At 43.4% G+C, this 16013-nt stretch overlaps 1 protein-coding gene across 1 annotated transcript in view; it reads right to left on the bottom strand.

The window, feature by feature from the left end:
* The window catches only part of hs6st1a (heparan sulfate 6-O-sulfotransferase 1a), a 54408-nt gene that overhangs the window by 13066 nt on the left and 25329 nt on the right, over window positions 1–16013 (bottom strand). The window lies entirely within an intron of this gene.

The following is a 16013-nucleotide window of genomic DNA, read 5'->3' as shown; positions in this document are numbered from 1 at the left end:
GATGATTAATTGATTATTCAGCCATCCAGATAAGTTAACCTGCAGCTAGCACGACAGTTGACGAATGTCTCCGTTTTTGACAAGCTGGGACAGTTTGATAATTATCAAAGTAGTTAGCAACCACTTTCGTGTCCGTGATACGCACTTATAACCTCATATTCATTCCAGCATGTAACGCTCATCACTGTGACCAAAAACAGCAGTTAAATTTTGTGATGCAGAGTGAATTGGCTCATCTTAAGAAAAGACCCCTCCCCAAATCTGAGTTTATCTTCAGTTTTAAGGGAGATTATGACAAATAACTGCAGAATGTGTGCTAAGTTTGCCTCTGGGCTGCAGCTGTGTCCCAAAGTAATAAAGAAGTGATTATTAACTGAATTGGGTGCAAAAAGGACCACAACGAGAGTATAAAGATCGCAGAGTGTGGAATAAAGCACTCTAAGCAAGTTTAAGAAATAGTGCACGGAAATAAAGTGGAAATGTATGCTAAGCTGCAAACAAAATCCAATAAAACAATCTGCTATAGTCTCCCAAAGCTGAGACAAATAATCGTTGTTGTAAGTGTGAGCGCAGTAGTAATAAAAATTCAGTAATCAGAGTCCTTTTTCATAATCGTGCATCCAGTTAAGCAGAGGAAATGTGAGCCAGGAAATGAGAGGGATGAAGGTGGAGCGTCACGCTGTTTAAGGTAACAGACTAAACCTGATATCCTGTTGTGTGTGTGTGCGTGCGTGCGTGCAAAAGTCCCCTCCACCCAGCATCATGTTCACATGCCTCCTGATACCGAGGTCAAAGCAATCACTTTGCTGACATATGGAAAAGCTGCAATCAACGCAACCTCACCCACTCCTATTGCACAAACGCACTCGAGCACACACCTGCAAGTTGTGACATAATCCTCGCCATATGCGGTGATGTTAGATTATTGATATGTCCCAACAGTTCACTTATTCCAATGAAGGGGAGGGGGGAGGAAGAAGAGGAGAAGAAGACGAAGGAGGAGACTGTGCGGAGTTTGGGGGCAATTAAAAGGCTGGATAACGAGGCTAATGAGTAGACAGGTGGCCCCATTACAGAAGCACACACACACACACACACACACACACACACACACACACACACACACACACACACACACACCTCCCCTCTGGCTGGGATTAGTGTGTGCACTTCATGTGTGTGCGTGTGTGCATGTGTGTGAGAAAGAAAGGGAGAGAGACCCCCCTGTTTGTCCGTTAATCAGTCGCCACATACGAGACTGCAGGCAACAGGGTGTTTTCTGTGTGCGTGCATTGTGTTTGTGTGTGCGTGCGTGACTGGAGGCGAGAGTGTGAAATTGGAGTGATAAGGCAGTTAACATTCAAACCTCCCCACCTGCCTTGCGCAACCCTTTCCACGCGCAGACACACCACGGCGCTCTCTTTACTTCTCGGCTCCAGCGCTACATCTGTATATATGCATGCGCGTGTAGAGAAAGTAGGCATTCAGCTGTGTGAATAAACAGGATAATGAGATATTGCTGAGCCAGTAGCAGCGGTGGATAGTGTACGCTTGTGTGTTCGTTACCGAGAGACAAAAAAGGCGAGGAGGCAAAAAAGCGAGACTGGGGATTTTTCTTTCGTTTGAAGTAAACATCCTTTTAAGGTAGTGTCAAGCGTTTGCCTGAGAACGATAAAAAAAAGAAATAAATTTTTAAAAGAGCAGCCCGATGCGGGTGTAATTACGCAGACATAGATAGGCACGCTGATGCTTCACGATTACCTGGAAAGTTGAGCATATGTGCAGCACAAAGAAAAACAAAAAACAAAAACTGCAGTCACATGAGGATAAATCTCAGTATCTTTGAAAAGTAAAAAAAAAATCCTCTTCAGGTAAAAAACATATATATAAATAAATATATTCTCAGGCAGTAAGACAGAGTTTACTTAGAAACAAGTCAGGGATGGAAAGAAAGACAAGTCAGGAAAAAGAGGTAGTGGAGAGGTAAAGACTAGGTGGAGTTAGGAAGGAAAAAAGCGAGCACGGAGACTTTGAGGAGCCAAAGGCCAGGAGAGCCCAGTGAATTTGGAATATATTCCTGCATGTCAATGGAGCTTGTATTGGTAGTAGTTATTATCTTTTTGACTGAAAACGGGGAGAAGGGAGATGTGGGGGAAGTCAGTCAGTGAGTCAGCCAGGCCTGGAGACAAGCCTGAGGCTGGATTTACGCGGTCCGGCCTAGGAACCACAACCTCACCCTGGGGAATAGGACGGGGACAATTGGTTCTTTAAGAATGGAGGGAAAAGTGTGAAGGGAGGAGGAGGGGTGAATATGAGTGATGGATGTGTGTGTGTGTGTGTGTGTGTGTGTGTGTGTGTGTGTGTGTGTGTGTGTGCGCGTGCGTGCGTGCGTGCGTGGTTAAGGGGTCCTCTAAGCCCAATTAAGCCTGACTGCATGTTGGAGGGCTGTGCCAAACATGCCCCACCTGTTTAGAGAGGGCCAAGGGGCTAATGAGCAGTGCCTGGAGGGAGGGACTGGCATGAACAAGGCGTGGAGGAAAATGGGAAAGAAAATTCCAGGGAATTAAAGAATAAAGGTGGCATTCCCTAGATTGTGTCCCCATACACTCTCTCATTATGCAGCCACAACTTGGAGACACAATGTCAGAGGGATTTCACAGCTAAAATTAGCCTTTGTTATCATGCGCAATCATACGACACAGGCTATATACATGTGACAGGGCAAGGCAAGTCCAAACGCACAAGACACACACACACACACACACACACACACACACACACACACACACACACACACACACACACACACACACACACACACACACACACACACACACACACACACACACACACACACACACACACACACACACACACACACACACACACACACACACACCCACCCTCCAATCAGTCGGGCAAAAACAAGCAGCCAAGGAAATTACAATCAGAGATGGTCAGCAGAGGCAGGAGAACAGGAAGAAGGGGGCATAGCAAAATAATAACAGCCAAATATTGTGCAACAGGCACAACAACTGATTTCTACAGAACCCCTGTGCTGTGTGTGTCTGTGCGTTTGGGTGAAAGAAGACTATTGTCTAGTAACATAACTCGAGCTCACAGCTCCAGCTTTGTCTCGAATAAGCTGTGAGGCTATAGCATCCTTCCGCCTCGCCTTCCCTCCCTCCTTACCTTCAATCTCTTCAATAAGGCTCAATCTATTCCTAAAAGAGCAGTTTGACATTTTGGGGTGCAAGTTAAATGAGAAGCTGATGTATAGTTATGGCTAACAGCCTGGTAGCTTAAGAGACCTTAAAAAAAAAAAAAAAAAAAAAAAAAAAAAAAGCAAAACAAAAAACCCCAGCAAGTCCTCCCTCGTCTGAAAGTCATTATATCTGCCTACAAGCTTGCTAATTAACATGTTATGACTCGTCCGCTTAAGTGGTATAAACACTACTTGAAATAACCCCACAATAACCCTATTACACTAACTGCATTATAGTCTGCTAAAAATCCTTTATCAAAAACAGCCTGTGACAGGCAAACAAGAGAAATTATGTAAAATGGGAAAGACCTGTCACGGTCTAAAAATATTTAGGCAAACAATCATGGAAAATTACAATTTGTGGCTTTCACACTTTTTGCTCACAATTGTTGTGTTGATTAAACAAAAACGATTAGATATTGGAGCTTTAGCGACACTAATAGGCAAATTTATTTAATGTGACCAAAGCCACATCTGACTTTGGAGCTTAGCCTTATTTCTTTGTTAGAACAGAGCATAACAGGGGAAAGGGTAAGGCCCATGAGCCACACAGGCCTATAGATTAGGAGATAACTACCTGTTGCTAGGAAAAAATGTATTCCCCGACTGGTTTGCAGGTGGTTGCTGGTTGTCACCAGGTGAAATTGGAGAATTTCAAAGTAAAGGTCGTGCCTTGCCACACCAACCAACATGTTATAAAAGGCAAGACCTTTACTTTAAAGGTGAATAGTCTCCCTTTTAGTTTACATTTCACATTCAATAGCTTCACTAGCACTCCGTGACTGCAGCAATTAACAGGTGACCAAATCAATCTTAAGGAGGTTTCTGGTGCAGCACTGTACAGCTATTAGAGGCCGAGTTCACCTAACGGCTGCAATAGTTCTCCAGGGTTGCTCTTTCAAAGTGCTGTTAGGGATCTTGACAAAATTATAAACGCTGAAAAGTACAGTCAGATTTCAATCCACCGTGCAATACCATGTGGGAACAATCTGATTGCCAACGGCTTCATTTTTCAGCATGATAATAATCCCAAATACACTGCCAGTGAAGTAAAAGCGCACCTGAATAGAAAAATACATCAGTCATGAATTGGCCTCCCTAGAGCCCAGACATCAACATTATTGAAGCAGTGTGGGATCACCTTGACAGAAAATGGAACAAAAGGCAGCCAACATCCAAAGAAGAGAATGGCTTACAGGATGCCTGGAGAACTATTCCTGAAGACTACTTAAAGGTTTTCAGGTACTTTAATAGAAAAAAAAGAATGTTGTACTCATAAATATAAACCGATTAGTGTGAATCAGATCTATGTTTAATCATCAGGAAAGACAAAACATGACTAGAATGTGGATTAAAAACGTCATCATCTTCCTCCTCACCTCAAGCTTCACCTCCTAAGCTGAAGTCAGGGCTTTAACACACAAAGCTGTGCATAAACATGCTTATTTATTCCTGATATCGTCACAGTTACTTATTGTCAGATTACACATGCGGCCCTCCTGTCTCCATGGCTGACAGCAGGCCAGCTAAACAACAACAGCTGGTTAGAGACTAATTTTATTGCAGCTAATGTTAAGCTCGAGTGTAAAAATCAAACTTTCTCTCTGATAAACAGTTTGATCACATTCTCAAATTGTTAAATGTCCGAGTCCAAAAATCCAGGTTAAAGAAAGCTTCACTAAATCTAGCTAACAACAATAAAAACACCAGCGCTTAATAATAGAAAAGTTCTATAACTCACCTCAGTATCACCGTCACCTGATTCTTAAACTTGTATTGGACTCCTTTCACAAAGTGTTACAGCCTGGCATAGGTAAACAGCCGACTGACATCCTACACTCACTACAGATGAACAATAGACTGAGTTGTTTGTTCTACATTGGCCACCGTAGCCAGGATTTTGCACTTGGATTGGGAGGAAGGAAAACAGAATTCAGTTGACAGGAATTTGCAACCTACTGACATCTAGTGGTGAAATTTTACATACTGTAACTTTAAAGAAATTATAAAAAAAAAAAACTTGCCCCAGAGTTCAAGAAGAATAAAAGTCATACCAAATATTGATTATCAAGCTCGTTGGAAATTTTATTTAAACTGAGTTCGCCTGAGTTCGCTCTATTTTTGCCTTACATAGCGCATTTCCATTTACTTTTGCATATTTATCATTTTGGTAAAATCTAAAGAAATGAGGGTGGCTCAAGACTTTTGCACATTATTGTGTGTTTTTTTTCTTATTCCGTTGCACTAGTGCGCTGTTGTTCAGATAAGACAGAAGTTTTCTAGTGAAACTTGAATCAAGACAGTTTGTGTGCGCATGTGTGTGTCTGTCCAGCTTGATCAACATCAGTTTATTCCTTTAATTATCCACTGACCAACAGCTTTAAATACACACTTACACATTCAAGTGACCAGAGCGTTAAGGGGGATTTTAACTGCTTATTTAATTCTTCACACAAGATCACGCAAACACATACACGTTTGCGCTCCACACACACACACACACACACACACACACACACACACACACACACACACACACACACACACACACACACACACACACACACACACAAAATCAACTGGCAGCTGCTATCAGTGAGATTAAGGCCAGTGTGACAGACGTGATTTCAGGCTACATCTGCGACAAAGAGAAAGAGAGCAGAATAAACCAATGCAGAGCAACATGCAGCTAACGTACACCGAGCAGCAAATTGTTCCTAGCTAGTGGAGAGGAAAAAAACAAGAAGAGGAAAAGCAGTGGAGCCAGGCACCATCTGTTGGGTGCATATTGACTGTGCATTCAGAGATTCAAAAGGCTGTTAATTCTGCACAAAACCCAACACAGAGGGCAGCTGGGAAGACCTGGAAATGCTGTTATGAAGTAACCTTTAAACAGGAATTAGAAAAGGCAAAAGAAGATAAGATGTAAGACTGAAGAGGGATGAAAAACCATGCCCTTTTGATGTCTCTGTCTTGGGTTAAAAGGAAGAAAAGGATTTAGAAAAAAGAAGAAGAAGAAGAAAAAAAAAAACAGATGTTGTGTTTGCATTTGATGCAAGCAGGCTTTTAGCAAAGGAACCTGGCCTTTGGTCATAGCTAAAATTGAATTAGATCTCCATTTAGCCTGCCACAAACAGCTCTGCTCTGCCAGTGCCCATGTTCTCTTCTGCTCTCAGCTCCGTCTCCCCTTTTCTCTCATGACTCCCTCTTCCTCTATCCGTCTTATACCATTACGAATGACACCGAAAATAATTGAAAAGCCCGCTCCGTCCTCCAGAAAACTTCAAACCTGCTTCTCAGCATGGAAAGAGGGAGGCAGAGAGACAGAAGAGAGACTGAAAAAGAAAAGTGAAGTGTAGAGGGGAGTATTTTTTGTAGTGGTGGGGGGTGTTGAGCTGCTCATTGATATGACAGTTTGATTTTCTGGGCTCTGCTGTGAAGCAGCTTAAGGGGGCATCCCTCTATTATAAGGCCCGTGACATCTAGCCTCTCTAGCTCTTCAGCCTTCACCCTGCATATGTGTCTATGTGATTCTAAGCTGTGCATGTGTGGCTCTAAGTACATGTGTTTTTCACCGTGTGCGCATGTGTGTGTGTCTGTCCGAGTCAGACGCTCCCCTGAGTTTCCAATCTCGGATCACATGCAGGGGAATGTGGAGTTGGAGCAGCTGCTATCCTGGCAACACTCCTCGCCAACCAACTGGGATAAAAACTTACCAAGCATCAACACCCCGACATTCAACACAGCAGAGGACAGGGTACATGCAGTGTGTGTGTATATATGTGTGTGTGTGTGTCAGCTTAAATAACCATTCATGTTGTCAGCAACTATTACGCATTCAGCTGAGGAGCCTACCTGGAATTATTTAGTCAGAATTCAAAAGCAGGACAATTGTAAATGTTGGTATTTGGAAAAAAAGTGTGCTAAATCAAAAGCCCAGAGACCTGTTTTGGTATCAACAGCGCCTTTCAGAATTTGTGCCACCTGGTTGGATTTGGCATAAAAATCTATTCATTTACTTTATATAACTAAAGTGGCATAAGGCTGCTGTTCTCCCAGCACGAATCAACCACATGCTTTGGGATTTTCTTCCAATAGAAGACGAATGACATGGAAAAACAACAAGTGAAAGGCTGATGGAAAAAATATACATCACAGCTGACGGGTTTATTCTATCCTCCAAAATGAAAGTAAACAAAGGCCAAGGGTCAAAGCTGGAGTGCTCCCTTTAGAGAGGCAAGAAAAATGAAAATAGAGTGAATAAATATCTCCTTTAATGGTCATGTAATTGGACTAGTCCTCGTACAGAAACAAAAGAACAAAAAGCCAGCTGAATAGAGAGTTTGGGTAAAGGGTGTAACATGTTTAATGAGAGCAAAAACTGGAAGACCGTGAAAAACCATTTAGTCTCATGTGAACCAAAAAAAAAGGTTGTTTGTAGCTTATCGTGCGCAGGTCTGAAATCAGCAAAAGGAAATCTTGATTGTCTCAAATCACACTCTTTAACCCCTCAACAAGGGGGGGAAAAAAATTATTCTGCATGCATATTTTTATGAAAACATAACATAAAAGTCAGCGCTTTTAGTTCTTATTAGTAGTTCTTATTTTGGTGGTGCCAGGAAAGGCATCCGGCATAAGCTCTGCCAGATGAAAAACACTCTGAGCGGACTTTCCCAAACTCAACAAACTAAACAACAACACACATGATCTATTGAATCCTGCAATTTAAATTCCTATTCAGATACCGTTTTCCTGTTTTGATGAGAGAGAAGGCTTCACATCTAGCTTCATGTTAACAGAACTGTGGCTGGGTGCACGTGTTCAGGTGCTGGCCGCGTGAGATCACAGCCTTTGAACACAAAAGATATCATAACGCACACCAGTTAGCCCCCTTTGTTTCAGATAACGCACAGCAGTTGTTTTTGCTGCTATATGAAAAGTGCTGCTTGTAGAGTTTCCACTCAGCTTCTTCGCAATCCACTTTAACAAAACACAGCCACTCTGTTGACTCGTTTGACATGGTGCCACTTAGTTTGGAGCCAACTCAGACTAAGCATTAAATAAGTTAGACCCAGCGGTCTCCATTAGGTTGGGTGAGCTCAAAGTTACCAAAAGCACGGGGGTGTTTTTGAAAAGCTGTTGATGTTGTGCTTTTCACCATATAAAAGTAACACCGCTGACTGTCTCAATAACACGTATTGATTAGTGCGTATCAACCAACCAATCAATCAGCTAACCCTGAGTCTGCAACCCTATTTATGAAGGTCCTTTTATAACACCTTTTTTATGTTGTAATAACATCAAACTCATCACGCTATCTACTAAAAATTTAGGACCATGACAGTAAATAGAGTCACAAGCATTCAGTTGGCCAGATCTATGTGGAAAAAAGCTGCAGACTGCATCGTACACCGAGTTGGGCATTTATTCATAACAGCTATGTCCTGTGTTTTGGAGCGGATATTAGTCAATGGAATGTCTACATAACAGTAATAGTATCAGTGTGTGAAAGTGTGTGCGCGAATGTGCGGCAGCACATCCTACCCTCACCAATACGAACAATGCGAGATTTTGTCTTGTTGGAAAGATATTAGAGACTGTGTGGGAGGCTGATATGTAATTATCCTCATGTGCCCAGCCAGAAGAAACATGTAGAGACGAGCACACGAGGGGATAAAGGGGAGAATCAGGGTGAATCCAAGAGAATCCCAAACAAATCCTTGGATCAGATGCTGTGGTGACGGTGTTGGGAAGTGGAACGAGGAAAAATAAGAAGCCAGACTAGGCGACTGGAGGTCCCGGTTAGTGATTCCGTGTTAATGTGCTGGTTACAAGAGAGTATATTAAAACTCGCAAGAGACCATGTGCCAAGGGAACAATATACTATGCAAATAAAGCTCCTCCATATGGTGAGTCAACTGAGCACTAAACACACACGTCTGCGCTGACGAGCCAAGTGCTTTCCCTCATTTTCATGCTAAATCTGCAAAGCCTTGTAACTGCTATCCCTGCTCAGCCTGCGACGGAGAAAAGCGAAAGAGACGAGAGGAACACAGAATGAGAGGAGAGGACAAGAGATGATAGGGAGGGAAGCAGCAGACGCTCAATAGAGGAAAATAGGAAAAACTAGCCAATCTTGTCTTCTGCTGCTCTTGATTAGCATTCAGTAGGAACTGGAGGAAACAGTTAGCAGTCTGGCCCTTATCAGAGTCTGCCTGCATACCTCCCACACTGGGTCACCACGCTGAAAGCTCACCATGTCTTTTTCCCGTGTCTTCCCACTGACTATTATCTGTTAATCCGCCCACATTGGTTCATCCCAGACTAACAGGAAACATTACCAACTGCTGAGATCGACCTCAAGGCACACAGGGAAAACTAATCACTCCAAAAGCCCGCTGGATAAGTATGTTCGTCTGGCCTGCACTGTGTTGTCTCGCCTAACAGTGAGGCCGATCTACCTACACAATGCTTTGGACGGTGATCTGGAGCTTTCACAACCTGTCCCCGGGAGAGCAGTGACAGGACAGACGGATAAGAACGAAACAGGAGAGATTGGAGGAGTAAAATATAGACTTCTGTAGAGGTCAGACACGGTTCGGCGTACCAGAGAGATGCTGCTGTAGCAGAGGGATTCTACCAACCCTGTACTTTATTTTGTAGCATTTAACCTCCTGTGTACAAGCAGCAGCTGGCAGGAGCGTCAAACTCACAAACATAAATCCTTGTAAAAAGTAAATAAAACCATCTGTAAGGGTTGGAGGCGAGCGAGCTCCACAGCTGGGGGTTAAGTTATCCCTTAAACTTTCCCCTTTCCACTGGAATGTGTGTCTGTGTGTGTGGAAGTGTCTGATGCACGTGCGTTCAGAGAAAAAGGTAAGCAGTGATGGAATGATGATCCTGTGATTTCCCCCGAGGCCACATCTGCCTCCGCTAAGCAGGCTGCCCCTAAAAAGCCTCATCCGACATTCCTGGAGCATTCCACTAGCATTCATCAGCCGCTCCAAGACCTCTTCACAAAGCCCCCACACACCCCTGCTGTGTGTACCTCTCTCCCTCCACTTCCACAAAGTTCCCTGAAGCTGGATCCAGAAATGTCCAGAATGTCTGCTGTGAGATTTGCCAGAGCCAGAGCGCGATCCCGCCCTCCCTCCCTGCAGCACCGGGGTCATTGTTCATCCCTCTCTGCTCATTTCTTATCCATCGCTCACTCCATCTCTTTTCTCCACCTCTGCAGGGATTTGCGGCTCTCTAATAGAGGCATCTACCATGTCCCACTAACTGCTGGAACAGCTGGAGCTGGGATGCATGCAGTGAGCTGCCCATAATGTGTGTGTATGTGTGCAGCGGGGTGCGTGTGTGTGTGTGAGACAGGGTGTGCGCAGACGAACATCTGTGCCGAGAGGAGCAATGGGAAATGATGTTGCAAGCTCCAAGCTTGGAATATCTGTCACTCTTTGACATATCAACGCGCCCAAGTGCATCCACACACAAGCACGCACAGCTGAGGATTGCGCCGCTCACGCCTACACACACACCGAACGCTAAAGCGGCTGTTTTTCTTTTTTCCTTTTTTTAAATCAGGTGTCATAAATCACCCATCTTCTAATTGTCGCCGACTTCCTTGTTCTCTGACAATCTGCTCCCTGACAACCAGCCCATATAACTGATAAACGGTACCCAGGACTTTCGTCGTCCAGGGTAACCGGGACGTTTATCAGGGGCCTCCATCCCTCTTGGATAGGATCCTGCTTGGCAAAGCACTGAAAGTTTGATAAGGTGAAGGTGGGCATGAAGCTCCATATTTAGCCACTGCTGTCAGGCTCTGATTTAGCACCGCAGGTAATTGCAGAGTCACAACGAAGCAGGCGGGAAGTAACTTGGGGGGCGTAGGCAAGGACGAGCATGGAGGGGGGGGGAGGGGGGGGGGAGGGGGGTTAAATTATGCTGAATAGCACTGCAGTGATATCCCCATTGCTGTTGAAACAATGCATTGCTGCCAACTACTTTTCATTGAGACAGCAGCATTAAAGCAAGAATAATGGATCCTTACAGGAACCTCGGCTCGATAGTTGGAGAAACAAAGCTCTCATTGTAATCTCAGGCTCTCTCCCTCCTCTCGTGCATTCATCCCAGCGTTAATCCTTTTCACATTACCCTGACTCTACTGTAGGCCATTAGATGAAGAGAATTACAATTCTACTGTAGGTTTCTAATCTCACCCCCCCTCCTATTCTCCTCCCATGTTCAATCAGCTCCTGGCAGCAGTAAAAAAAAAAAAAGATCTATAAAGAAGTTAAAGACATACATCACAGGCATTCACAGCTGTTCACAAGAAACAAACTCGCAGCTGTATCTTATATCAAACAGTACCACATCACAGCGTGCTCTATTATTTTGAAGCTTGACACACTGACATTTGCAGGAATGCAAACATTTTAGGTTAAGGAAGCAGCTACTGAGGGAAAAAAAGGGGAAAAAAGCGACCCAAGGTGTATTTTGTCTTTGAAAATAATGTCGGTGAAATTTGAAACCAGCACAGATGGAAAAATCAGCACCTATCCAATGACAACGGGGAAGACTGTCTGCTTATGACTTCCTTGTGATACGGGTAAAGTAAAATCTAATTTCGTTTCAACCTCCAAATAAGCAAATCAACTTCATGGTGCACAGAATATAGAGCAGCAGTTTAAAAATACACTAATATGGTTAAAAACTGGGCAACCTTTAGATATTTCTGAGACTATTTCAAGCATGTTTTTTTTTTTTTTTTTTTTAATACCCTAGTACAAAACTCCAGCTTTATCAACTGCTGCCAACTTTTAGAGTTGTTCGCCGACTGCTCACAGCTAAGAGATCTTCTAATATATTACCAAGAAGTACAGATGGTAGTTATGACTGTGACTTTATTTCATGTGAGATTTAATAGAGACACTACTGAGTTAAGGCTCCATTTGCACGGTCACTGTCAAGGCAAAATAAAATATCAAACTAAGGCTTAAAAAACACGACGAAAACAAATCTTTCTAATCAATTGCAAAAACAAGCTGTGCCGCTGAAAACTCTTTAAAACTCAAATCACATCGATACTCACATAGTGTGAAGTCTTCACATTCTGAGAAAATCTCAACGTGACTGAATCGATTGTTCCTCGAAACGTCACACGTGAGCGCACGAAGTACGTGTGGTGGACAGTCTGACTGCGGGGATAAGAAGACGTGACCACAGGCAGAAAACTACAGGATGCCATTGACAACAGATCCATACCCATCTGACTGGAACTAGGCCTGTAGTGGAAAGAGGTCAGCTGGAAAAATAGATGGGTGACCGTGATGTAAAAGCACCTTTTCGGCTCCAAATGGCTTCGGTGGTGATTATTGTAATCGATCAAACGGGATTTCAATCACCTGCACAATAAAAAGCCTCAGACTCAATTTTCAAGGCAGGATTCAGTGTTTTGTTTTTCCCAGTTTGGGGGACAGAAAAAAAAAAAAAACCCAACAAAAAAACCCAAACAGACCTAATATGATGTATTCCAGTTTAGACATGTTCACACATGAACTTGGAACAATTTCAAGAGTATCAGGATGGGATATTTCTGTCCGTTTCTATTCTCACATATAGCACACAGCAAGAAATAGTGCTGCCCACACTGCTGGTGCAGGAGGGAACACACATGACGCCTACTCGCAAGCGGTAAATCCACTGGAATACTTGCCGGTTTGCACATCAGCACAACAGAACATCACATGGACTTTGCAATAGGAAGCTGGCAGGCCGAAGACCAGTTTATGCCTGACTGGGCCGGACAGCTGCGCTCTGATATGAACCCGTGTTGGGAAATGTGCAGAAGTGTTAAGGCCTCTTTCGAGCCCCCAAAAATCCACCTAATTGGAATTAAACTAAATAAATTAAATTCTTATCTTGTCCTAGAAAGAAAAAAATTATTGAAGAGTATTTAAGGAAAAAACCAAAACAAAACAGTGTGGCGAGAGGAAATAGCTGCTCGGAGATTCACTTTGGTGAGACCTTTTTTTGCTTCATTAATGGGGAGCTGATGTCAGCAAGGACTCTGTTGGGAAATGGAAGAGAGCAACATAATTCAAATTCGAATCAATCACCGAGCTGCAAGGACACCTCGGCTCTAGCAGCCGACATTTCGTCTGAGAATTCCGGCTCGCTTGTCTACACCGGATGGCCACATTGCTAATCACCCCTGCAGGAAACATTTTAAAAAGCTCAAAACTATCGCGCAGCCTGGAGCCTTTTAGCCACTGGCATCCATTATGTGATTATTAGGGTATTCACAATTCTCCAGGGGCAACGGAGGGGCTGCCAGGTACGGCCTTAACACAGAAATGTTGTGATGTGTGATACCAACAGGTACCTGGAGGGTCTGCAAGTGCTTCACACAAGGACACTCCATCCACATCGGTGCTTCCTTTCCCGGGGGAATATGGAAACAGACCTTCCAGCTGGAGGACAGTCTTCCCATTTATTATGTGAGTGGGCATTTATGCTTTACTGGATAGCCTCTGTATAGGACAGGGCAGGATTTATTAATCTCCTGTGTTTTGGATTCCCGTTTAGTGTGTAAAGACTGGGAAAATAAGGGCCCTAGCTAGTATACAGATATAACTGATGAGCCAGTGCAAACCTCTCTCATTAGTCCGCAACCTCAAACTATTAGGCAATTAATTTATTAACCATTACATTACACATTCAGCATTATACACATATTAGCTACTAGATTATCATAAAAAAATCATTATTTTCTTTTCTCTGTTCATTAATCGTTTTGGTTTGGAACTTTTCAAATGACGCAAGGCTTAAATATCTAGAATTTGAGTAAATTGCTATGGATTTTTCTCACATTTACAGCTCCAAAGTTGGAGGAAACAACCGGCTCGATTATTTGACGATGAAAATGACGGTTATTACTTACATCTGTAAGAAGGGGGGGGGGGGGGGGGGGGGGGGGGGCTTGTGTCCTATTGTGGCTGAGTGCTTTCAAACAGAAAATGAAAAGCAGGTTTGCTCCTGTGCATCATGTGCAGACTCATTTGCTCCTCTTCCACACAAGTAACTTCGAACAAACATCCCCGTAGACTCTTAACTGACAGAGAAGTCTAAGATGGTGTAATAATGTGTTATTATTTTCTCCGCATCCCTCCCCGTAGCAACACTCCCAAACGTATATAAAGGAATTTGTCGGCTTCCTCTCTCTGCTCCACTGGTCATCCTTTCAGCATTCAGCTGGGACAGCTAATCAAATTTCATTTTGGGCAGGAAAGGAATTTTCTATGAAAAGCTGCAGTGTTGCTTAAAAAAAAGAAAAAGAAAAAAAAATGTTTGCCACATTATCCTCCGTTTATAGATTTGTTATTCCATTTATCAGTTTTGTTGTCTCTTCTATTCAGCATCAACACGAACCACTCGATATGAGTGAGTGTGCCTCCACAGATAAAACCTGAGCCTTACGGATTTATCTATTCTGACCCGCAGGGCTTTCCAAGCAAGGATAATGCTGGTGTTTAGCAAATCACCACCATGTTCCCCCCCATCTCGTCTCTGCTAGCATATAAACACAGTCAGCATAAATGAAATATGGGCTTATTTTCTCACCTTAAAGGAGAAATGGTTAGCCGCCATTCACTTTCATATAGTATTAAAAAAAAAAAAACCCAGCTTATTTGTCTCAGCGAGGTGGTCAGTGAGAGCAAACATGACGTTTTAATTTGCTTTTACCTGCGCTGGGTTATTCCAGCGAGCCTGGCCTCAGACGACTGCTGCATTACACTACTCTGCTTACTGTCAGCAGACTGAAACTGACAGGAAGACAGAAGCCTCTGCCAGGAAACAGTCTTAAAAGAGCATGATAGGATCTTACAAAGCATTAGATTCGTGTTTTGCTATTACAGATGTCCTCATAGAGTTATTTGAACTGGAACGCCTTTCTTTTACTTGAGTATATCTTTTATGTTCATTACAGCCAGCCTGCTATTTATTGTGTTCTCATGTGTTATTAGGTCCTAAACACCAATAGGTCCTGTTATTTTTTGTTACTTTTTATGTGTAACATTGTTGTTATTGGAGGATCGTGGCATGGAAACTGGTATTTGTAGTGGTGCTAGTACTGTGATCATTTGTGGGACTGTACCTTGATACCACTGCTCTTGACTGACTGATTCCCATCCCTGTTACTTACAGTCAATTATTAACTGCCAGATTTTCACTTCTCGCTAAAAGAGTTTGGAAAAAAAACATAAGCAACACACCGACCGATACGCGGGATAAAACTCAGTTCAGCATTTATCCCTTAACGGTGTTAACATTTGCTGCAGCAAAATATACTACAGTACATATTGACTCAACTGAGATTCATTCCACTCGCTGTTGGAAAAATAAAAATCCCCCAAAAGCCTTTCTGCTACCTGTAGCTCTTTCCGGCTCACTGAAACACGTAAGCACAGAGTGAGCAGGGCCTGATCTGGTCTAATCCAGTCCCTCGCCAACCCACCATGCAGTGGAGGTCAAGGACACCCCAACGCAACCTCCACCTGTCAGCGCAGGTTGGCAGGGGAGGGATTATGGTGAGACGCAGGAGACAGATTAAAGGGCGCCACAAACAGAGATCTGGGGTGTCAATCTGCTGGGCGGCAGGGGATCGTCCACATTGGTGAACCAAACTATGCACCAACACAGTGAGGCTCAAACAAATGCTCCCTCCTCTTCTCTGCAACATCAA

The sequence above is a fragment of the Rhamphochromis sp. 'chilingali' genome (genome assembly GCF_963969265.1).
Source record: "Rhamphochromis sp. 'chilingali' genome assembly, chromosome: 21".
NCBI classification, from domain to species: Eukaryota; Metazoa; Chordata; class Actinopteri; order Cichliformes; family Cichlidae; genus Rhamphochromis; species Rhamphochromis sp. 'chilingali'.
The sequence above is the reverse complement of the archived record's forward strand: the minus strand, read 5'-3'. Positions and strand labels throughout refer to the sequence as shown.